The following is a 14178-nucleotide window of genomic DNA, read 5'->3' as shown; positions in this document are numbered from 1 at the left end:
TTTAACCCAGGCCAGTTTATTAGAAAAACCGGGAGAAATGCCCGCCGAAAAAGGGGCGGAGCTTATTCTCCTCAGCACTCGGCGCCATTTTCCTGCACGGCTCCGCTGGTGAGGAAGGCTCCCACGACTCTCCCCTGCACTGCACTACAGAAACAGGGTAACAAAGAGAGGGGGGGCATAAATTGGCGATATAATTATATATTGAGAGCGCATATATAGAAACAACACCTTCTAGGGTTGTTATATACAGTATAGCGCTTTTGGTGTGTGCTGGCAAACTCTCCCTCTGTCTCCCCAAAGGGCTAGGAGGGTCCTGTCTTCAATAGAGCATTCACTGTGTGGCTGCTGTGTGTGTCGGTACGTGTGTGTCGACATGTATGAGGACGAAGTTGGTGTGGAGGCAGAGCAATTGCCGATGATGGTAATGTCACCCCCTAGGGAGTCGACACCGGAATGGATGGCTTTGGTTATGGAATTACGTGATAATGTCAGCACATTACAAAAGTCAGTTGACGAAATGAGACGCCCGGCAAACCAGTTAGTACTGGTTCAGGCATCTCAGACACCGTCAGGGGCTGTAAAACGTCCCTTACCTCAGTCAGTCGACACGGGTACTGACACAGATGAATCTAGTGTCGACGGTGAGGAAGTAAACGTATTTTCCAATAGGGCCACACGTTATATGATCACGGCAATGAAGGAGGCTTTGCAGCTCTCTGATACTACTGGTACCTCAAAAAGGGGTATTATGTGGGGGGTTAAAAAACTGCCTGTATTTTTCCCAGAATCAGAGGAATTGAATGATGTGTGTGATGAAGCGTGGGTTACCCCCGATAGAAAATTGCCAATTTCAAAGAAGTTATTGGCATTATACCCTTTCCCACCAGAGGTTAGGGCGCGCTGGGAAACACCCCCTAGGGTGGATAAGGCGCTCACACGTTTATCAAAGCAAGTGGCGTTGCCGTCTCCTGATACGGCCGCCCTCAAGGATCCAGCAGATAGGAGGCTGGAAACTACACTGAAGAGTATATACACGCATACTGGTGTTATACTGCGACCGGCAATAGCCTCAGCCTGGATGTGCAGTGCTGGGGTAGTGTGGTTGGATTCTCTGACTGAAAATATTGATACCCTGGATAGGGACAGTATTTTATTGACTCTAGAGCAATTAAAGGATGCTTTTCTTTATATGCGAGATGCTCAGAGAGATGTTTGTACTCTAGCATCAAGAGTAAGCGCAATGTCCATATCTGCCAGAAGAAGTTTATGGACGCGACAGTGGTCAGGTGATGCGGATTCCAAGAGGCATATGGAAGTATTGCCATACAAGGGAGAGGAATTGTTTGGGGTCGGTCTTTCGGACTTGGTGGCCACGGCAACTGCCGGCAAATCCACTTTTTTACCTCAGACTCCTTCCCAACAGAAAAAGACACCGTCTTTTCAGCCGCAGTCCTTTCGCTCCTATAAAAAGCGACCAAAAGGACAGTCTTATCTGCCGCGAGGCAGAGGAAAGGGTAAGAAAGGGCAGCAAGCAGCCCCTACCCAGGAACAGAAGCCCGCCCCGGTTTCTACAAAGCCATCAGCATGACGCTGGGGCTGTACAAGTGGACTTAGGAACGGTGGGGGGTCGGCTCAAAAATTTCAGCAATCAATGGGATCACTCACAAGTAGACCCGTGGGTCCTGCAGATAATATCTCAGGGGTACATGCTGGAGTTCGAAAGGTCTCCTCCTCGCCGGTTCCTAAAGTCTGCTTTACCAACGTCTCCCTCAGAAAGGACGTTGGTTTTGGAAGCCATTCACAAGCTGTATTCTCAGCAGGTGATAGTCAAGGTACCCCTCCTACAACAGGGAAAGGGGTATTATTCCACACTATTTGTGGTACCGAAACCGGACGGTTCGGTAAGACCTATTCTAAATCTGAAATCCTTGAACCTGTATATACAGAAATTCAAGTTCAAGATGGAGTCACTCAGAGCAGTGATAGCAAACCTGGAAGAGGGGGACTTCATGGTGTCCTTGGACATAAAAGATGCTTATCTACATGTCCCAATTTACCCTTCACACCAAGGGTATCTCAGGTTCGTGATACAAGACTGTCATTATCAGTTTCAAACGCTGCCGTTTGGTTTGTCCACGGCTCCTCGGGTCTTTACCAAGGTAATGACCGAAATGATGGTTCTTCTACGAAGAAAAGGCGTATTAATTATCCCGTACTTGGACGATCTCCTAATAAGGGCAAAGTCCAGAGAACAGCTGGAAGCCAGTGTGGCACTATCACAAGTAGTGCTTCGGCAACATGGGTGGATTCTAAATCTTCCAAAATCTCAATTGACTCCGACAACACATCTGTTGTTTTTGGGCATGATTCTGGACACGGTTCAGAAAAAGGTATTTCTCCCAGAGGAGAAGACAAAGGAGCTATCCGAACTTGTCAGGAACCTCCTAAAACCAGGAACTGTGTCAGTACATCAATGCACGAGAGTCCTGGGAAAAATGGTGGCTTCGTACGAAGCGATTCCTTTCGGCAGATTCCATGCACGGACATTCCAGTGGGATCTACTGGACAAATGGTCCGGATTGCATCTGCACATGCATCAGAGGATAACATTGTCACCAAGAACAAGATTGTCTCTCCTGTGGTGGTTACAGACGGCCCATCTGTTAGTGGGCCGCAGATTCGGCATACAGGACTGGGTCCTGGTGACTACGGATGCCAGCCTACGAGGTTGGGGAGCAGTCAAAAAGGGAAGAAACTTCCAGGGTGTGTGGTCAAACCTGGAAAAGTCTCTTCACATAAATATACTGGAGCTAAGAGCGATATACAATGCCCTAAGCCAAGCAAGACCTCTGCTTCAGGATCAGCCGGTGCTGATCCAGTCCGACAACATCACGGCAGTCGCCCACGTCAACCGACAAGGCGGCACGAGAAGCAGAAGTGCAATGACGGAAACTGCACGGATTCTGCGCTGGGCGGAGAATCATGTCGTAGCACTGTCAGCAGTGTTCATCCCGGGAGTGGACAACTGGGAAGCAGACTTCCTCAGCAGACACGACCTTCACCCGGGAGAGTGGGGACTTCATCCAGAAGTTTTCAACATGATGGTGAACCGTTGGGAAAAACCAAAGGTGGACATGATGGCGTCTCGCCTCAACAAAAAGTTGGACAGGTATTGCGCCAGATCAAGAGACCCACAGGCAATAGCTGTGGACGCTCTGGTAACACCATGGGTGTACCAGTCAGTATATGTGTTCCCTCCTCTGCCTCTCATACCAAAGGTACTGAGAATTATACGGAAAAGAGGAGTAAGAACAATACTGGTAGCTCCGGACTGGCCAAGAAGAACTTGGTATCCAGAACTTCAAGAGATGCTCACGGAGGATCCGTGGCCTCTACCTCTACGAAGGGACCTGCTTCAACAGGGACCTTGTATGTTCCAAGACTTACCGCGACTGCGTTTGACGGCATGGCGGTTGAACGCCGGATTCTAAAAGAAAAGGGCATTCCTGAGGAAGTTATTCCGACTTTAATTAAAGCCAGGAAAGATGTGACCGCACAACATTATCACCGTATTTGGAGAAAATATGTTGCGTGGTGTGAGGCCAAGAAGGCTCCAACGGAAGAATTTCAATTGGGTCAATTCTTACATTTCCTGCAAGCAGGATTGTCTATGGGCCTAAAATTGGGGTCCATTAAAGTTCAAATTTCGGCCTTATCAATTTTCTTCCAGAAAGAATTGGCGTCAGTGCCTGAAGTACAGACTTTTGTAAAAGGTGTACTACATATACAACCCCCAATAGTGCCTCCAGTGGCACCGTGGGATTTGAACGTGGTTCTAAATTTTCTCAAATCTCATTGGTTTGAGCCTTTAAAATCGGTAGATTTAAAATACCTTACATGGAAGGTAACCATGCTATTGGCCCTGGCTTCAGCCAGGAGAGTTCAGAATTGGCGGCTTTGTCGTACAAAAGCCCATATCTGATTTTCCATTCGGACAGGGCAGAATTGCGGACACGTCCTCAATTTCTCCCTAAGGTGGTTTCGGCTTTTCACTTGAACCAGCCTATTGTGGTGCCTGCGGCGACTAGCGACTTGGAGGACTCCAAGTTACTGGACGTTGTCAGAGCATTGAAAATATATATTTCAAGGACAGCTGGAGTCAGAAAATCTGACTCGTTGTTTATATTGTATGCACCCAACAAGATGGGTGCTCCTGCGTCTAAACAGACGATTGCACGTTGGATATGTAGCACAATCCAACTTGCACATTCTGTGGCAGGCCTGCCACAGCCTAAATCTGTAAAGGCCCACTCCACAAGGAAAGTGGGCTCATCCTGGGCGGCTGCCCGAGGGGTCTCGGCATTACAACTTTGCCGAGCAGCTACGTGGTCAGGGGAGAACACGTTTGTAAAATTTTACAAATTTGATACTCTGGCTAAGGAGGACCTGGAGTTCTCTCATTCGGTGCTGCAGAGTCATCCGCACTCTCCCGCCCGTTTGGGAGCTTTGGTATAATCCCCATGGTCCTGACGGAGTCCCCAGCATCCACTAGGACGTTAGAGAAAATAAGATTTTACTTACCGATAAATCTATTTCTCGTAGTCCGTAGTGGATGCTGGGCGCCCATCCCAAGTGCGGATTGTCTGCAATGTTTGTACATAGTTATTGTTACAAAAATCGGGTTATTGCTATTGTTGTGAGCCATCTTTTTAGAGGCTACTTCGTTTTGTTATCATACTGTTAACTGGGTTCAGATCACAAGTTGTACGGTGTGATTGGTGTGGCTGGTATGAGTCTTACCCGGGATTCAAGATCCTTCCTTATTGTGTACGCTCGTCCGGGCACAGTACCTAACTGAGGCTTGGAGGAGGGTCATAGGGGGAGGAGCCAGTACACACCATGTGACCTAAAAGGCTTTTTAGATGTGCCCTGTCTCCTGCGGAGCCCGCTATTCCCCATGGTCCTGACGGAGTCCCCAGCATCCACTACGGACTACGAGAAATAGATTTATCGGTAAGTAAAATCTTACTTTTTGTCTATGGAATAAATATATATATATATATATATATATATATATATATATATATAAAAGGTATGGTTCTATGGTTAGGATTACTGCTCCTGTTCGTACAGCAAAAGAACCAGGCGACACTCCGGGATTTTGAAAAAAAGCCAAACGTGTAATGGTCACAACAAATACATCAAACAGGCATAGTAGTTACACCGACGTTTCAACGCCCTAACAGCGTTTTCTACAAGGTGCTATGCTGAAAGTGAAACACACCAAACTAGTTTGGGAAATATTTGTGACTCTATCTATGGAGGATTCTGTTGTAAATGTTGATTTATTGACATCTTCTGTTATGTCTAATATCAGTTGGTGTATTAGCAATGTCACTGTAACAAAGGTAGTTAAGCAGTTTCCTAATGTGAAGCTGTTGATGAACAGAGCGGTGCGTTCTCTGCTTCATGCTAGGAATCATGCTTTTAGGGCAGGTGATCCTCTTGTGTATAAAGAGGCAAGATTAAATTTGAAAAACGGAATTATTAAAGCGAAATGAGAGTTTACAGCTAGGATTGAATCACAGTTTGATAATGAGCATAATTCTAGAAGTACATGGAGGGGAATTCACAGCCTGACTGATTACAAAAGTAAATCACCCTCTCTAGGTCTTCCTGACAGCTCTTTGTTGGAAGAGTTGAGCAATTTTTATGCTAGATTTGAAAATAGTAATACCTTTATTGTAAGTAAACTACCTCATTTGGGTGAAGAACCCTTGTTAGTTCTCTCCAAGAGTGTGATTAGGAACAGTCTATTAGGTGTTTGTACTAGGAATTCGCCTGGTCCTGATGGGATTCCAGGGAAAGTGCTGCAGGGGTGTTCCAGTGAGTTGGCTCAGATTTTTACATATATTTTTAATTTGTCCCTAGTAACATGTACAGTACCAGACTGTTTTAAGTCTACTACTGTCATTCTGGTCCCAAAAAGTTCGAAAGTTACTAATTTAAATGACTTTTGTCTAATTGCTTTGACCCCTCTTATAATGAAGTGCTTTGAGAGAATTGTATTGGCACACATAAAAAGCAAATTGCCTGTTGGATTTGATACAAGCAAAACAGGTCGACGGAGGATGCCCTATTGTCAGTGGTTCATTCTTCCCTTAGTCATTTAGAAGGGACAAATACCTACGTCAGAGTGCTTCTTGTTGATTTTAGCTCAGCTTTTAATACTATTCTTCCAATAGCTTTGATATCCAAATTACAAAATTTGGGATTGCCTGTGATGTTATGCAACTGGATTTTAGATTTTTTAATCAATAGGCCCCAACAAGTTAAAATGGTCAATTTAATGTCCTCTGTAATTAAAATCAGTACAGGTACCCCCCAGGGGTGTATTTTAAGTCCCCTTTTATTTTCTTTCTTTACCCATGATTGTATTCCCCAGGGCAAAACAAATTCTATCATCAAGTTTGCTGATGATACCACTGTTGTAGGGCTCATCTCGGACGGAAACGAGAGGGCGTACCATGACGAAGTTGAGTCCTTAGTCAAATGGAGCAATAGCAATAACTTAGTCTTGAATCTGAAAAAAACAAAAACAAAGAGATAATTATGGATTTCAGACACCAGGGGAGATCTGAGCTGGTTCCTTTAACTATTGAGAACTTAATGGTTGAGCGAGTTATAGATTGTAAACTCTTGGGCACTGTTATTTCAGATGACTTGTCTTGGGCTACTAATATTGCATGTACTGTGAAGAAAGCCCAGCAGCTCTTATTCTTCCTTAGGAAATTACATGCTGCAAATTTATCCAGGGCAAATTTGGTTAGGTTTTATTGTGTAATTGAAAGTGTGTTAACGTATTGTATTGTAGTTTGGTACGGCAACAGCACCAAGGGTGAGCAAACGCTACTGGAGCGTGTTGTACGTACAGCTATGAGTATAGTGGGCTGTGAGCTACCATCAATCCGTGATATATATGTTGATAACTGTCTCTGCAAAGGAAATAGCATTGTACATAGGCCCTCATTCCGAGTTGATAACTAGCTGCTTTTGTTCGCAGCGCAGCGATTAGGTAAAAATGCGGCACTTCTGCGCATGCGTATGGGGCGCAGTGCGCACGCGCAATGTACTTTCGCAAAAGCCGATGCAGTTTCACACAAGGTCTAGCGACACTTTTCAGTCGCACTGCTGTCATCAGAGTGATTGACAGTAAGTGGGTGTTTCTGGGTAGTAACTGACCATTTTCGGGGAGTGTGTGTAAAAACGCAGGCATGTCAGATAAAAATGCATGAGTGGCTGAGGAAACATAGGCATGGTTGGCTGAATGCAGGGCGTGTTTGTGATGTCAAAACAGGAACTAAACAGACTGCAGTGTTCGCTAGCTAGGAGTAAGTCTCGAGCTGCTTTAGAAACTGCACAATCTTTTTTTGTAGCAATGCTGCGAACCTTTCGGTCGCACTTCTGCTAAGCTAAGATACACTCCCAAAGGGCGGCGGCTTAGCGTTTGCACTGCTGCTAAAAGCAGCTAGCGACCGAACAACTCGGAATGAGGGCCATGATTGTTATCATCCTAACCATTGCATCTTCTTTCTTTTTCCATCTGGTAGACGTTTCAGGTGTATTAGAACAAGAACATCTCATTTTAAGAACAGTATCCCATCTATTATCATTCATCTTAATTTGACTGGTAATCTGTAAGTTTTTATGTGAATGTCCCAGATCTTAATTTCGTTGTTCTTTTTAACAATGACAATAAAAATCTATCTCTCTCTATTACACTACCACCTTGTATAGTAAGTATCAGCCAAATAACCACCAGACACTTGGTAACAATTGTTGCAATTTGTTAGCCGTCAAAATGACCAAACACAGAACTAACAAATGAATGTGATTATCTGTGTATATATTTCTGCTCTTGGACAGAACTTTTATTGCATCATTGTGCAGATTATTAACAAATATTTAGACTTTGTATTTTGCAAAGCCCTTATGTGAATTTTCTGAGTGACATTGGAAATGTATAGTGCTAAGATAGTTCCAACCTCAGATCTCAGGTGATAATTACTAATTGCAATTTTGTTATATTGTATCACTATAAGATAACACTGGCTATTTCAGTAATAATGTTCCAGAAATATACAATTGTGAACTTCTGAAAAATCAGCAGTGAATTAAAAGATCTGATTGTATGAATACACAGCAAGACTATACTATGACCATTTATTAGAAACCACATGGTTAGGAGGGTTCTCACAAGCATGTTTATAGTTATGTTGTCTACTGTATATATAGTTGTCTTGTATAAATGATTGCTCTTATTGTTTAGGGCCTGATTCCATACCTCCCAACATGACCCTCTCCAGAAGGGACAAAATGCTCTGCTCCTGGACTTTTCCCTTAATTTATAATTGCAGACACCTGTTTTGAACAGGTTAATGGAAAAGAAAGGTATTTCACCACAGGTGATGGCAATAATAAATTAAAGTCCAGGAGCAGAGCATTCTGTCCCTCCTGGAGAGGGTCATTTTGGGAGGTATGTATTCAGAGGTAGATGCAACTGCTTATGTATGCAACTCAGTGGCTGATTGTACAAATGACCTGCAGGGCTGCAGCCCCCCCACCCCCACCCCCTCCCGTAAAGTCCACCACTGCAGTGAGCCTGTGGCAGTCCATGACTACACTGGCTACCCTGTGACTGGCAGTCCCATTGGGAGGTGTTCGCTCCCTCCAGGACTTCCAGACCAGACTGCGATTAACAGAGAGCTAGCTTCCTGTAGAAAGCCACTCCCTGCCTGATCGGCGGCCCTAGGCAGCTTCTATGGGCAGCAACTGATGCCGTATATAGAAGTGGGGGTTTTGTGCATGCACAGTCTAGCCACCGCTTGTGTGCATGTGCCGGACCTGGCGCCTGTCATCTCCATTGTGCAGGTGCCAGGATCTGGCCAACGGCAGGGGCTCTCTCTCATCTGGACTAGGCAGTATGGCCAGCAGCAACCCTTCCTCCACTACCCTGCCTACTTCTCCACCAAGGTAGGAGCCACAGCTGATGCAACTGCATCTTTGCACGCAGCGGGACTGTGAAAATATGCTAATGCTATAGCTACTGAATTTATACAGAGAGCCAATTGGTGGCATTTTTAATCCACTATTTTTGTACAAAACACACCATGTAACGCACATTGGCCCTCATTCCGAGTTGATCGCTAGCTGCCGTTGTTTGCTGCGTAGCGATCAGTTAAAAAAATGGCAAAACTGCGCATGCGTATGCACCGCAATGCGCACGCGCGGTGTACAGGTACAAAGAGCATCGTGGTTTTGCACAGGTTCTAGTGACGCTTTCAGTCGCACAGCCGATTGCAAGGAGATTGACAGAAAGTGGAAGTTTCTGGGTGTCAACTGTCCATTTTTTGGGAGTGTTTGGAAAAACGCAGGCGTGGCCGGGCATTTGCTGGGTGGGTATCTGACATCATTACCGTGTCATTCGTTGCAGCCATCATCGCACAGAATAAGTAACTACAGGGCTGGTCTTGTTTTGCACAAAATGTGTTTGCAGCCACTCCTGCTATGCTAAAATACACTCACCCGTGGGCGGCGACTATGCGTTTGCACGGCTGCTAAAAGTAGCTAGTGAGCGATCAACTCGGAATGAGGGCCATTGGGCCTAATTCAGACCTAGACGCTGCAGCATTCGCAGGCTGAAGGCCGGTGAAGTGTGCACACTCTCAGAAGCCGCACTGCGCATGTGCACACAGTGAAATGTGACGGAATCTCACTTATGCAATCGCCTCTACCTGATTGACAGGCAGAGGCAGTTGCAGGGTGGTTGGGGGCATGTCGGTGGTGTTGGGACAACGTTGGGGTGGCGGGGTCTGGACAATGGAGGCATGTCCGGACCATTGCTGGGGTGGGTTGCGGTGACTGCATGATGTCACACACAGCTGCTGTGACCAAAAACATGGTGGGTAGCCATATGCCTTTGCAGTGTTACTCACATGCTTCCCAGTAAAAAAACACATGCTCAACTGCACAGACATCGGCATTGTGTTCATACCTGAATCAGGCCCTTAGTGTCAAAAATGGTCACAGTTTATGTTTCCAATCATATCTCTTTCCTTCAGTATGTTTTGCTGGTTTTTATATGAATTTTTGAAACAACAAGAGAGACTTTAATTTTTAATACTATTAACAATAAAAGTCAAGTTTTAATATTATCACCTCATCAAGTGTGACTACAAGAAACTGGTTACATTTCTGTTTTTTCTAAACATATTATATATAGACAGCAGAGAGCAGACTGCACCAGGCAGTCAGCATCATAATAACATTGATATGAATATTGCACTGTATTATGTGTTTTAGGTTTAAAGAGGGTGATTTGATTTTTATTCCTTGGCTATTGTGGTCTCCCTTCACATCTCCCCACTTCCATCCAGTCTTTTATGTTTGACAGATTTTGGAGATTGCATTTTTAGTGATCAAGGTACTGTATAGTGTTAAAGCGAACAGGTGAGTGGATAATTTATGGTGGAGGTGAGGTTAAGCATCAGGAATTGATGGTGATAAAGGGGATTGTTGGTGGGAGAGATATAATGTCAGGGAGCGGTGGTGAGGGGTATTTCAGTCAGTGAGCTACAGTGTCAGGGAGTGATGGTGAGTGAGTGGTTTTACAGTGGGTGAGTTATGAAGTATAGGAGAAGTGGGGTGTGAAGGGTATTTCCATGGGTGAGGTATAGTCAGGGCTGCCAAGAGAAATCCTGGGACCCGGAACAACAACTTCCTGGTCCCCCTCCCCCCTGGAGGGGGTGTGACAAGAGCATGCTGGGGGCATGGCCACACCTCTTTGGGGGCATGTCAAGCACATGAGAAGCACCCACTCACAGGTGCATGGCATGCCTCTCAGCCAAGGCAATAGAGAGCCTGGTTGGACCCAGGTACTTTTCAGTGGACATGGCCTAATCCCAGGAGGAGTGGCCATGCACCCTTTTAAAAAAAATACAGAAAAAAATGTATTTTAAGCACTTTCCTGGCCACATTGCAGCCAAGCACATAGCAGCGTTTGCTGGGCTGAGAAGTAAAGCTCTAGCTGCTGTTTCCAGGTAAGGGGGGGACCTGGGCTCCCACTGGGCCCCTCCATAAGACTTGGGCCCAGGTAATTTGTACACTCCCCACATCTCTCGGCACCACTGGGTATAGTGTCAGTGTTATGGTGAGTTGTGTGCTGGTGTTGTATTTTGCCCAGCAGCAAGACCGTAGGAGAGAGCAGCATGCGATTGGAGAGCATTCTAGTGCTTTTAGAGGCCCCAACAGTAGTGTGACCAAGCACCTTCTCTGGCAGAGGTGCCAGTCTTCACCCAGAACACTAAAATGTCTAGCTATAGCTCTGGTGAAATGTATTTCCATAAGCTTATCTGAAAGTCACCAAATATACCATATATATCGCATATGCCCCTTCCTGCAGTACTTTCAAATGTTGTCATGTATACATACTACACAGCTACCACCTCGGGAACAGACCTCTCTTTGAGTAGTGCTTGTGGTCACTTATATGGTTATAAGCTGCCATTATTAATTAGTCACAAGTATTTATGAGTTGTTTTACATAAAGTGATGATTACCCTTTAAACATTGAATCAGTATTTTATAAAGCTTTTTTATGTAATATTTTATATTTCCATGAAATGCATATTTGTATAATATAATACAATAGGGCAGAAGCTTTTCATACAGCAAAGAGAAATTCTGTTCTTTGTAAAATATAAGTACCCTGCACTAAACAATCAAATATCAAAGCAATTCGAGGTACTATCTTTGCATTTAATTGAATCACTTGCTTCACTCCATTAACTGTATTTACTTTCACCTTTAAAGTACCTTTGTTTTTCTCTCAGTGCACATGAAACTGTCTAGTTCATGCAACTAAATACTAAGAACTTTCTAGAAACATACTGCATACTGTTAGTACACTTGTATAATGTAATTAATGAAAGTGTTCAAGGTTTCAGCATGTGACTATTATGTAATATGGAATGCATTTGAGGGAGCACAGCATGATTTTACTAAGAGACAAAATTGCAACATCTACCAGATGATACTCATAACTATAAATATTGTCACAAAAAGATGTGCTGATAACTCCTCTTTGGTAAAACATCACCACAAGGATTTTAAAAATTATAATGTTTAATCGCTTTTTTCTAATCATCAGACATTTGTATACAGCAGAGGTGGCCAAACTTTTGGAGCTGGCGATCTACTTTGAAAGCTGAACAGCTTTCGTGATCTACCTAGGTGGGACAATAGCGCGTGGCACAGGTGTGAGCCCCAAAAAAGGGGCTTGGCATAACAAAAAAGGGGTGTGACCTCCTCGCTGCACAAAAATATATAAAAAAAAAAACATTAAATTGTCCCAGCCCTCACTCCTCCTCCTTCCCCCTTCTCCATATAACACTTCAATAACAAATACTACCTACCGAGCAGGCAGCCAGGCAGAACAGCAGCTCCCCTTAACAACACGCTACGACAGGCAGGCCAGGCAGGCAAAAGAAGAGAAGCAGCGGCGGTGGGCTCCTCCAGCGAGCAGGTGACATAATGATGCCACCAGCGCGCTGCACTACTGGGAGCTGTTTAGTTAAGTTGGTCATGATCTACCGGCAGATGCTCTGCGAGCTACTGGTAGATCGCGATCTACCTTTTGGCCACCCCTGGTATACAGTGAATGCAAGTATAAATATGACAGTTACACATAATGGTCAATAGCAAACTACTCCTCCAGTGTGAAGAAATCAGGCTGATCGGGGCCGGAGCTGATGTCACCCACCCACCCTGAAAACGCTTGGGAACACCTGCGTTATTCCTGAAACTCCTCCCAAACGTCCTCAATCCCCTTGCGAACAGCCATGTGATCAAAATTTTCACACCATCCTGTCTCTGTTTGGCAACATGTGTGTGCATCGCGGTGCATACACGTGCGCAGTAGTTCGATAATCGCCCACTGTGTGAAAGCGCACAGCAGCGATCAGGTCTGAATCGTGCCCTTAATACTTTAGCATAACACAGATAACAAAAAAAGCATTTCAATGTATTTTGACCACCTAACACAGGGCTGGGAAATCTTTTTTCTGCCAAGGGCCATTTGGATATTTATAACATAATTCGCGGGTCATACAAAATTATCTACTTAAAATTACATTGTTATATTTTATCAAACATTTAATTAACTCACCCCCAGGGCCCGATTCAGACTTGATCGCTGCTGTGCATTTTCGTACAGCAGGCGATTATCGAACTACTGCACATGCGTATGCACTGCAATGTGCAGTTGCATCGCCAAACAGCAACAGGATGGTGCAAAAATTTTGATTGCACGGCTGTTCGCAAAGTGATTGATAGGAAGAGGACGTTTGTGGGTGGTAACTGGCCATTTTTTGGGAGTGTCTGAAAAGCGCAGGTATTCCCAAATGTTTTCAGGGCGAGTGAGGGTCTGTCACTCGCACAGCGTTGCATGTGCACAACGTCTATTCACGGAGAAAAGAGGGACTGGGGGCATGGCCAGCAGTTCACAGAGCACTGGCCATGACCTCATAGTGATGGAGAATGGGGCGTGGCTCATGACAGCAGCATTACCGTAAAGCCTCACCCTTTTACTGAGGTCACACTCCATTTTCCGGGCAGGCGCTGGCCAGAGTCCGCCTTTATCAGGCCACAAAGTTGGGAGGTATGGATTTATTTATTTTCAACATTATAATTACAAGGTACTAATGGTGCCACTTGAATCAGAGGAACTGCTCTGACCTGAGCTCCATCATCTTATTACTAAAGAAATTCAGTTAACCATGTTATGCAAGCAGGGAGGATTGGTGCTCAAACATCGGCACCTGACCCCCTGCCCCGGAGATCCCCAGGACCCCAGCAAGGTGGATAGAATGCAGGCAGAGAATATAGTGAAAAAATTAAGCTGTAGAGGACAAAAGCCAGGATACTGTACAGTGGCACAGCACATCTTCTGTAACAAGCCAGGAACATATAATGAATTAGAGTAATAAAGAAACTCACAAATTTATCATAAATAATTGTTTATAGGGTACAGTTTAGCTAAAGTTCCATTTATTTTGAATGAAGTTTGCATTTGGTACTACTAATGGGATCGGTATGAAATACCTTCAATCAAAATCCCGA

This window comes from Pseudophryne corroboree, chromosome 1 (assembly GCF_028390025.1).
Source record: "Pseudophryne corroboree isolate aPseCor3 chromosome 1, aPseCor3.hap2, whole genome shotgun sequence".
Taxonomy (NCBI): domain Eukaryota; kingdom Metazoa; phylum Chordata; class Amphibia; order Anura; family Myobatrachidae; genus Pseudophryne; species Pseudophryne corroboree.
This window is presented reverse-complemented; position numbering follows the sequence as displayed.